Consider the following 12,527-nt stretch of genomic DNA (forward strand, 5'->3'; position numbering starts at 1 on the left):
CATACAGCTCTGTACACACACGTATATATACACCGTACACTGGAGATGGTGACACTGGGGGATCATACAGCTCTGTACACACACGTATATATATACACCGTACACTGGAGATGTGACACTGGGGGATCATACAGCTCTGTACACACACGTATATATACACCGTACACTGGAGATGTGACACTGGGGGATCATACAGCTCTGTACACACACGTATATATACACCGTACACTGGAGATGGTGACACTGGGGGATCATACAGCTCTGTACACACACGTATATATATACACCGTACACTGGAGATGTGACACTGGGGGATCATACAGCTCTGTACACACACGTATATATACACCGTACACTGGAGATGGTGACACTGGGGGATCATACAGCTCTGTACACACACGTATATATATACACCGTACACTGGAGATGTGACACTGGGGGATCATACAGCTCTGTACACACACGTATATATACACCGTACACTGGAGATGGTGACACTGGGGGATCATACAGCTCTGTACACACACGTATATATATACACCGTACACTGGAGATGTGACACTGGGGGATCATACAGCTCTGTACACACACGTATATATACACCGTACACTGGAGATGTGACACTGGGGGATCATACAGCTCTATACACACACGTATATATACACCGTACACTGGAGATGGTGACACTGGGGGATCATACAGCTGTGTACACACACGTATATATATACACCGTACACTGGAGATGTGACACTGGGGGATCATACAGCTCTGTACACACACATATATATACACGATACACTGGAGATGGTGACACTGGGGGATCATACAGCTCTGTACACACACGTATATATACACCGTACACTGGAGATGGTGACACTGGGGGATCATACAGCTCTGTACACACACGTATATATATACACCGTACACTGGAGATGTGACACTGGGGGATCATACAGCTCTGTACACACACATATATATACACCGTACACTGGAGATGGTGACACTGGGGGATCATACAGCTCTGTACACACACGTATATATACACCGTACACTGGAGATGTGACACTGGGGGATCATACAGCTCTGTACACACACGTATATATACACCGTACACTGGAGATGGTGATACTGGAGGATCATACAGCTCTGTACACACACGTATATATACACCGTACACTGGAGATGTGACACTGGAGGATCATACAGCTCTGTACACACACGTATATATACACCGTACACTGGAGATGGTGACACTGGGGGATCATACAGCTCTGTACACACACATATATATACACCGTACACTGGAGATGTGACACTGGGGGATCATACAGCTCTGTACACACACATATATATACACCGTACACTGGAGATGTGACACTGGGGGATCATACAGCTCTGTACACACACGTATATATACACCGTACACTGGAGATGGTGACACTGGGGGATCATACAGCCCTGTACACACACGTATATATACACCGTACACTGGAGATGTGACACTGGGGATCATACAGCTCTGTACACACACGTGTATATACACCGTACACTGGGGATGGTGACACTGGGGGATCATACAGCTCTGTGCACACACGTATATATATACACCGTACACTGGAGATGTGACACTGGGGGATCATACAGCTCTGTGCACACACGTATATATATACACCGTACACTGGAGATGGTGACACTGGGGATCATACAGCTCTGTACACACACATATATATACACCGTACACTGGAGATGTGACACTGGGGGATCATACAGCTCTGTACACACACGTATATATACACCGTACACTGGAGATGTGACACTGGGGGATCATACAGCTCTGTACACACACGTATATATACACCGTACACTGGAGATGGTGACACTGGGGGATCATACAGCTCTGTGCACACACGTATATATATACACCGTACACTGGAGATGTGACACTGGGGGATCATACAGCTCTGTGCACACACGTATATATATACACCGTACACTGGAGATGTGACACTGGGGGATCATACAGCTCTGTACACACACGTATATATACACCGTACACTGGAGATGGTGACACTGGGGGATCATACAGCTCTGTGCACACACGTATATATATACACCGTACACTGGAGATGTGACACTGGGGGATCATACAGCTCTGTACACACACGTATATATACACCGTACACTGGAGATGGTGACACTGGGGGATCATACAGCTCTGTACACACACGTATATATATACACCGTACACTGGAGATGTGACACTGGGGGATCATACAGCTCTGTACACACACGTATATATACACCGTACACTGGAGATGGTGACACTGGGGGATCATACAGCTCTGTACACACACGTATATATACACCGTACACTGGAGATGGTGACACTGGGGGATCATACAGCTCTGTACACACACGTATATATACACCGTACACTGGAGATGGTGACACTGGGGGATCATACAGCTCTGTACACACACGTATATATACACCGTACACTGGAGATGGTGACACTGGGGGATCATACAGCTCTGTACACACACGTATATATACACCGTACACTGGAGATGGTGACACTGGGGGATCATACAGCTCTGTACACACACGTATATATACACCATACACTGGAGATGTGACACTGGGGGATCATACAGCTCTGTACACACACGTATATATATACACCGTACACTGGAGATGTGACACTGGGGGATCATACAGCTCTGTACACACACGTATATATACACCGTACACTGGAGATGGTGACACTGGGGGATCATACAGCTCTGTACACACACGTATATATACACCGTACACTGGAGATGTGACACTGGAGGATCATACAGCTCTGTACACACACGTATATATACACCGTACACTGGGGATGGTGACACTGGGGGATCATACAGCTCTGTACACACACGTATATATACACTGTACACTGGAGATGTGACACTGGAGGATCATACAGCTCTGTACACACACGTATATATACACCGTACACTGGAGATGTGACACTGGAGGATCATACAGCTCTGTACACACACGTATATATACACCGTACACTGGGGATGGTGACACTGGGGGATCATACAGCTCTGTACACACACGTATATATACACCGTACACTGGAGATGTGACACTGGAGGATCATACAGCTCTGTACACACACGTATATATACACCGTACACTGGGGATGGTGACACTGGGGGATCATACAGCTCTGTACACACACGTATATATACACCGTACACTGGGGATGTGACACTGGGGGATCATACAGCTCTGTACACACACGTATATATACACCGTACACTGGAGATGTGACACTGGGGGATCATACAGCTCTGTACACACACGTATATATATACACCGTACACTGGAGATGTGACACTGGAGGATCATACAGCTCTGTACACACACGTATATATACACCGTACACTGGGGATGGTGACACTGGGGGATCATACAGCTCTGTACACACACGTATATATACACCGCACACTGGAGATGGTGACACTGGGGGATCATACAGCTCTGTACACACACGTGTATATACACCGTACACTGGAGATGTGACACTGGAGGATCATACAGCTCTGTACACACACGTATATATACACCGTACACTGGAGATGTGACACTGGGGGATCATACAGCTCTGTACACACACGTATATATATATATACCGTACACTGGAGATGGTGACACTGGGGATCATACAGCTCTGTACACACACGTATATATACACCGTACACTGGAGATGTGACACTGGGGGATCATACAGCTCTGTACACACACGTATATATACACCGTACACTGGAGATGGTGACACTGGGGGATCATACAGCTCTGTACACACACGTATATATACACCGTACACTGGGGGATCATACAGCTCTGTACACACACGTATATATACACCGTACACTGGAGATGGTGACACTGGGGGATCATACAGCCCTGTACACACACGTATATATACACCGTACACTGGAGATGATGACACTGGGGGATCATACAGCTCTGTACACACACGTATATATACACCGTACACTGGAGATGTGACACTGGGGGATCATACAGCTCTGTACACACACGTATATATACACCGTACACTGGAGATGTGACACTGGGGGATCATACAGCTCTGTATACACACGTATATATACACCGTACACTGGAGATGTGACACTGGGGGATCATACAGCTCTGTACACACACGTATATATACACCGTACACTGGAGATGGTGACACTGGGGGATCATACAGCTCTGTACACACACGTATATATACACCGTACACTGGAGATGGTGACACTGGGGGATCATACAGCTCTGTACACACACGTATATATATACACCGTACACTGGAGATGGTGACACTGGGGGATCATACAGCTCTGTACACACACGTATATATACACCGTACACTGGAGATGTGACACTGGGGGATCATACAGCTCTGTACACACACGTATATATATACACCGTACACTGGAGATGTGACACTGGGGGATCATACAGCTCTGTACACACACGTATATATATACACCGTACACTGGAGATGGTGACACTGGGGGATCATACAGCTCTGTACACACACGTATATATACACCGTACACTGGAGATGTGACACTGGGGGATCATACAGCTCTGTACACACACGTATATATATACACCGTACACTGGAGATGGTGACACTGGAGGATCATACAGCTCTGTACACACACGTATATATACACCGTACACTGGAGATGTGACACTGGGGGATCATACAGCTCTGTACACACACGTATATATACACCGTACACTGGAGATGGTGACACTGGGGGATCATACAGCTCTGTACACACACGTATATATACACCGTACACTGGAGATGGTGACACTGGGGGATCATACAGCTCTGTACACACACGTATATATATACACCGTACACTGGAGATGGTGACACTGGGGGATCATACAGCTCTGTACACACACGTATATATACACCGTACACTGGAGATGTGACACTGGGGGATCATACAGCTCTGTACACACACGTATATATATACACCGTACACTGGAGATGTGACACTGGGGGATCATACAGCTCTGTACACACACGTATATATATACACCGTACACTGGAGATGGTGACACTGGGGGATCATACAGCTCTGTACACACACGTATATATACACCGTACACTGGAGATGGTGACACTGGAGGATCATACAGCTCTGTACACACACGTATATATACACCGTACACTGGAGATGTGACACTGGGGGATCATACAGCTCTGTACACACACGTATATATACACCGTACACTGGAGATGGTGACACTGGGGGATCATACAGCTCTGTACACACACGTATATATACACCGTACACTGGAGATGGTGACACTGGGGGATCATACAGCTCTGTACACACACGTATATATACACCGTACACTGGAGATGGTGACACTGGGGGATCATACAGCTCTGTACACACACGTATATATACACCGTACACTGGAGATGGTGACACTGGGGGATCATACAGCTCTGTACACACACGTATATATATACACCGTACACTGGAGATGTGACACTGGGGGATCATACAGCTCTGTACACACACGTATATATACACCGTACACTGGAGATGTGACACTGGGGATCATACAGCTCTGTACACACAGGTATATATACACCGTACACTGGAGATAGTGACACTGGAGGATCATACAGCTCTGTACACACACGTATATATACACCGTACACTGGAGATGGTGACACTGGGGGATCATACAGCTCTGTACACACACGTATATATACACCGTACACTGGAGATGGTGACACTGGGGGATCATACAGCTCTGTACACACACGTATATATACACCGTACACTGGAGATGATGACACTGGGGGATCATACAGCTCTGTACACACATGTGTATATACACCGTACACTGGAGATGGTGACACTGGGGGATCATACAGCTCTGTACACACACGTATATATATACACCGTACACTGGAGATGTGACACTGGGGGATCATACAGCCCTGTACACACACGTATATATACACCGTACACTGGAGATGTGACACTGGGGGATCATACAGCTCTGTACACACACGTATATATACACCGTACACTGGAGATGGTGACACTGGGGGATCATACAGCTCTGTACACACACGTATATATACACCGTACACTGGAGATGGTGACACTGGGGGATCATACAGCTCTGTACACACACGTATATATATACACCGTACACTGGAGATGTGACACTGGGGGATCATACAGCTCTGTACACACACGTATATATACACCGTACACTGGAGATGGTGACACTGGGGGATCATACAGCTCTGTACACACACGTATATATATACACCGTACACTGGAGATGTGACACTGGAGGATCATACAGCTCTGTACACACACGTGTATATACACCGTACACTGGAGATGATGACACTGGGGGATCATACAGCTCTGTACACACACGTATATATACACCGTACACTGGAGATGGTGACACTGGAGGATCATACAGCTCTGTACACACACGTATATATACACCGTACACTGGAGATGTGACACTGGGGGATCATACAGCTCTGTACACACACGTATATATACACCGTACACTGGAGATGTGACACTGGGGGATCATACAGCTCTGTACACACACGTATATATATACACCGTACACTGGAGATGTGACACTGGGGGATCATACAGCTCTGTACACACAAGTATATATACACCGTACACTGGAGATGGTGACACTGGGGGATCATACAGCTCTGTACACACACGTATATATACACCATACACTGGAGATGGTGACACTGGGGGATCATACAGCTCTGTACACACACGTGTATATACACCGTACACTGGAGATGGTGACACTGGGGGATCATACAGCTCTGTACACACACGTATATATATACACCGTACACTGGAGATGTGACACTGGGGGATCATACAGCTCTGTACACACACGTATATATACACCGTACACTGGAGATGTGACACTGGGGGATCATACAGCTCTGTACACACACGTATATATACACCGTACACTGGAGATGGTGACACTGGAGGATCATACAGCTCTGTACACACACGTATATATACACCGTACACTGGAGATGTGACACTGGAGGATCATACAGCTCTGTACACACACGTATATATACACCGTACACTGGAGATGGTGACACTGGGGGATCATACAGCTCTGTACACACACATATATATACACCGTACACTGGAGATGTGACACTGGGGGATCATACAGCTCTGTACACACACGTATATATACACCGTACACTGGAGATGTGACACTGGGGGATCATACAGCTCTGTACACACACGTGTATATACACCGCACACTGGAGATGTGACACTGGGGGATCATACAGCTCTGTACACACACGTATATATATATACACCGTACACTGGAGATGGTGACACTGGGGGATCATACAGCTCTGTACACACACATATATATACACCGTACACTGGAGATGGTGACACTGGGGGATCATACAGCTCTGTACACACACGTATATATACACCGTACACTGGAGATGGTGACACTGGGGGATCATACAGCTCTGTACACACACGTATATATATACACCGTACACTGGAGATGTGACACTGGAGGATCATACAGCTCTGTACACACACGTATATATACACCGTACACTGGAGATGGTGACACTGGGGGATCATACAGCTCTGTACACACACGTATATATACACCGTACACTGGAGATGTGACACTGGGGGATCATACAGCTCTGTACACACACGTATATATACACCGTACACTGGAGATGTGACACTGGGGGATCATACAGCTCTGTACACACACGTATATATACACCGTACACTGGAGATGGTGTCACTGGGGGATCATACAGCTCTGTACACACACGTATATATACACCGTACACTGGAGATGTGACACTGGGGGATCATACAGCCCTGTACACACATGTATATATACACCGTACACTGGAGATGTGACACTGGGGGATCATACAGCTCTGTACACACACGTATATATACACCGTACACTGGAGATGGTGACACTGGGGGATCATACAGCTCTGTACACACACGTATATATACACCGTACACTGGAGATGGTGACACTGGAGGATCATACAACTCTGTACACACACGTATATATACACCGTACACTGGAGATGGTGACACTGGAGGATCATACAGCTCTGTACACACACGTATATATACACCGTACACTGGAGATGTGACACTGGAGGATCATACAGCTCTGTACACACACGTATATATACACCGTACACTGGAGATGGTGACACTGGGGGATCATACAGCTCTGTACACACACGTATATATACACCGTACACTGGAGATGTGACACTGGGGGATCATACAGCTCTGTACACACACGTATATATACACCGTACACTGGAGATGGTGACACTGGGGGATCATACAGCTCTGTACACACACATATATATACACCGTACACTGGAGATGGTGACACTGGGGGATCATACAGCTCTGTACACACACGTATATATACACCGTACACTGGAGATGTGACACTGGGGGATCATACAGCTCTGTACACACACGTATATATATACACCGTACACTGGAGATGTGACACTGGGGGATCATACAGCTCTGTACACACACGTGTATATACACCGTACACTGGAGATGTGACACTGGAGGATCATACAGCTCTGTACACACACGTATATATACACCGTACACTGGAGATGTGACACTGGGGGATCATACAGCTCTGTACACACACGTGTATATACACCGTACACTGGAGATGTGACACTGGGGGATCATACAGCTCTGTACACACACGTATATATATACACCGTACACTGGAGATGTGACACTGGGGGATCATACAGCTCTGTACACACACGTGTATATACACCGTACACTGGAGATGTGACACTGGGGGATCATACAGCTCTGTACACACACGTGTATATACACCGTACACTGGAGATGTGACACTGGAGGATCATACAGCTCTGTACACACACGTATATATACACCGTACACTGGATATGTGACACTGGGGATCATACAGCTCTGTACACACACGTGTATATACACCGTACACTGGAGATGTGACACTGGGGGATCATACAGCTCTGTACACACACGTATATATACACCGTACACTGGAGATGTGACACTGGGGATCATACAGCTCTGTACACACACGTATATGTACACCGTACACTGGAGATGTGACACTGGAGGATCATACAGCTCTGTACACACACGTATATATACACCGTACACTGGAGATGTGACACTGGGGGATCATACAGCTCTGTACACACACGTATATATACACCGTACACTGGAGATGGTGACACTGGGGGATCATACAGCTCTGTACACACACATATATATACACCGTACACTGGAGATGTGACACTGGGGGATCATACAGCTCTGTACACACACATATGTATATATACACCGTACACTGGAGATGTGACACTGGGGATCATACAGCTCTGTACACACACGTGTATATACACCGTACACTGGAGATGTGACACTGGGGGATCATACAGCTCTGTACACACACGTATATATACACCGTACACTGGAGATGGTGACACTGGGGGATCATACAGCTCTGTACACACACACGTATATATACACCGTACACTGGAGATGGTGACACTGGGGGATCATACAGCTCTGTACACACACATATATATACACCGTACACTGGAGATGTGACACTGGGGGATCATACAGCTCTGTACACACACGTATATATACACCGTACACTGGAGATGTGACACTGGGGGATCATACAGCTCTGTACACACACGTATATATACACCGTACACTGGAGATGGTGACACTGGGGGATCATACAGCTCTGTACACACACATATGTATATATACACCGTACACTGGAGATGTGACACTGGGGATCATACAGCTCTGTACACACACGTGTATATACACCGTACACTGGAGATGTGACACTGGGGGATCATACAGCTCTGTACACACACGTATATATACACCGTACACTGGAGATGTGACACTGGGGATCATACAGCTCTGTACACACACGTGTATATACACCGTACACTGGAGATGGTGACACTGGAGGATCATACAGCTCTGTACACACACGTATATATATACACCGTACACTGGAGATGGTGATACTGGAGGATCATACAGCTCTGTACACACACGTATATATACACCGTACACTGGAGATGGTGACACTGGGGGATCATACAGCTCTGTACACAGTTGTCCCTCCCTGCAGCTTGTCCTGTGTCGATTTTAAATAAAGTTTATACAAAGCAGAATTAGGAAGTGATGTGAGATTAGTCACATGATCTGGAGGAGGAGGAGCAGAGAGGTAAAGCAGAAATGTATGTGTGTGACAGAGAGAAAGAAAGAACTGTATATAGAGGAGGAGATGTCGTATATAGGGGGAGATGCCGTATATAGAGGGGGAGATGTCGTATATAGAGGGGAGATGCCGTATATAGAGGGGGAGATGTCGTATATAGAGGGGGAGATGCCGTATATAGAGGGGGAGATGCCGTATATATAGAGGGGGAGATGCCGTATATAGAGGGGAGATGTCGTATATAGAGGGGAGATGTCGTATATAGAGTGGAGATGTCGTATATAGAGGGGGAGATGCCGTATATATAGAGGGGGAGATGCCGTATATAGAGGGGGAGATGCCGTATATATAGAGGGGGAGATGTCGTATATAGAGGGGGAGATGTCGTATATAGAGGGGGAGATGCCGTATATAGAGGGGGAGATGTCGTATATAGAGGGGGAGATGCCGTATATAGAGGGGGAGATGCCGTATATATAGAGGGGGAGATGTCGTATATAGAGGGGGAGATGTCGTATATAGAGGGGGAGATGCCGTATATAGAGGGGGAGATGTCGTATATAGAGGGGGAGATGCCGTATATAGAGGGGGAGATGTCGTATATAGAGGGGGAGATGCCGTATATAGAGGGGGAGATGCCGTATATAGAGGGGGAGATGTCGTATATAGAGGGGGAGATGCCGTATATAGAGGGGGAGATGTCATATATAGAGAGGGAGATGCCGTATATAGAGGGGGAGATGCCGTATATAGAGAGGGAGATGCCGTATATAGAGGGGAGATGCCGTATATAGAGGGGAGATGTCGTATATAGAGGGGAGATGTCGTATATAGAGGGGGAGATGTCGTATATAGAGGGGGAGATGCCGTATATAGAGGGGGAGATGCCGTATATAGAGGAGGAGATGCCGTATATAGAGGGGGAGATGCCGTATATAGAGGGGGAGATGCCGTATATAGATGGGGAGATGTCGTATATAGAGGGGAGATGTCGTATATAGAGGGGGAGATGTCGTATATAGAGAGGGAGATGCCGTATATAGAGGGGGAGATGCCGTATATAGAGGGGAGATGCCGTATATAGAGGGGGAGATGCCGTATATAGAGGAGGAGATGCCGTATATAGAGGGGGAGATGCCGTATATAGAGGGGGAGATGCCGTATATAGAGGAGGAGATGCCGTATATAGAGAGGGAGATGCCGTATATAGAGGGGAGATGTCGTATATAGAAGGAGATGTCGTATATAGAGGGGGAGATGCCGTATATAGAGGAGGAGATGCCGTATATAGAGAGGGAGATGCCGTATATAGAGAGGGAGATGCCGTATATAGAGGGGGAGATGCCGTATATAGAGGGGGAGATGCCGTATATAGAGGGGGAGATGCCGTATATAGAGGGGAGATGTCGTATATAGAGGGGGAGATGTCGTATATAGAGGGGGAGATGTCGTATATAGAGGGGGAGATGTCATATATAGAGGGGGAGATGTCGTATATAGAGGGGAGATGTCGTATATAGAGGGGAGATGTCGTATATAGAGGGGAGATGTCGTATATAGAGGGGGAGATGTCGTATATAGAGGGGGAGATGCCGTATATATAGAGGGGGAGATGTCGTATATAGAGGGGAGATGCCGTATATAGAGGGGGAGATGCCGTATATAGAGGGGGAGATGCCGTATATAGAGGGGGAGATGTCGTATATAGAGGGGAGATGTCGTATATAGAGGGGGAGATGCCGTATATAGGGGGAGATGCCGTATATAGAGGGGGAGATGCCGTATATAGAGGGGGAGATGCCGTATATAGAGAGGGAGATGCCGTATATAGAGGGGGAGATGCCGTATATAGAGGGGGAGATGCCGTATATAGAGGGGGAGATGCCGTATATAGAGGGGGAGATGCCGTATATAGAGGGGAGATGCCGTATATAGAGGGGGAGATGTCGTATATAGAAGGAGATGTCGTATATAGGGGGAGATGCCGTATATAGAGGGGAGATGCCGTATATAGAGGGGGAGATGCCGTATATAGAGGGGGAGATGCCGTATATAGAGGGGGAGATGCCGTATATAGAGGGGGAGATGCCGTATATAGA

At 46.9% G+C, this 12,527-nt stretch overlaps 1 protein-coding gene across 2 annotated transcripts in view; it reads left to right on the forward strand.

The window, feature by feature from the left end:
• The first annotated feature begins 10,383 nt into the window (after positions 1–10,383).
• The window catches only part of LOC143817525 (uncharacterized), a 157,411-nt gene continuing 155,267 nt past the window's right edge, over positions 10,384–12,527 (forward strand). The window contains exon 1 of one of the 2 annotated variants that reach the window (XM_077299007.1): positions 10,384–10,434. The gene's annotated coding sequence lies outside the window, so the exon portion shown is untranslated. Of the gene's footprint in view, positions 10,448–12,527 lie in introns of both variants that reach the window. The other variant, XM_077299006.1, reaches the window with a different exon arrangement.

This window comes from Ranitomeya variabilis, chromosome 3 (assembly GCF_051348905.1).
Source record: "Ranitomeya variabilis isolate aRanVar5 chromosome 3, aRanVar5.hap1, whole genome shotgun sequence".
Lineage (NCBI taxonomy): Eukaryota > Metazoa > Chordata > Amphibia > Anura > Dendrobatidae > Ranitomeya > Ranitomeya variabilis.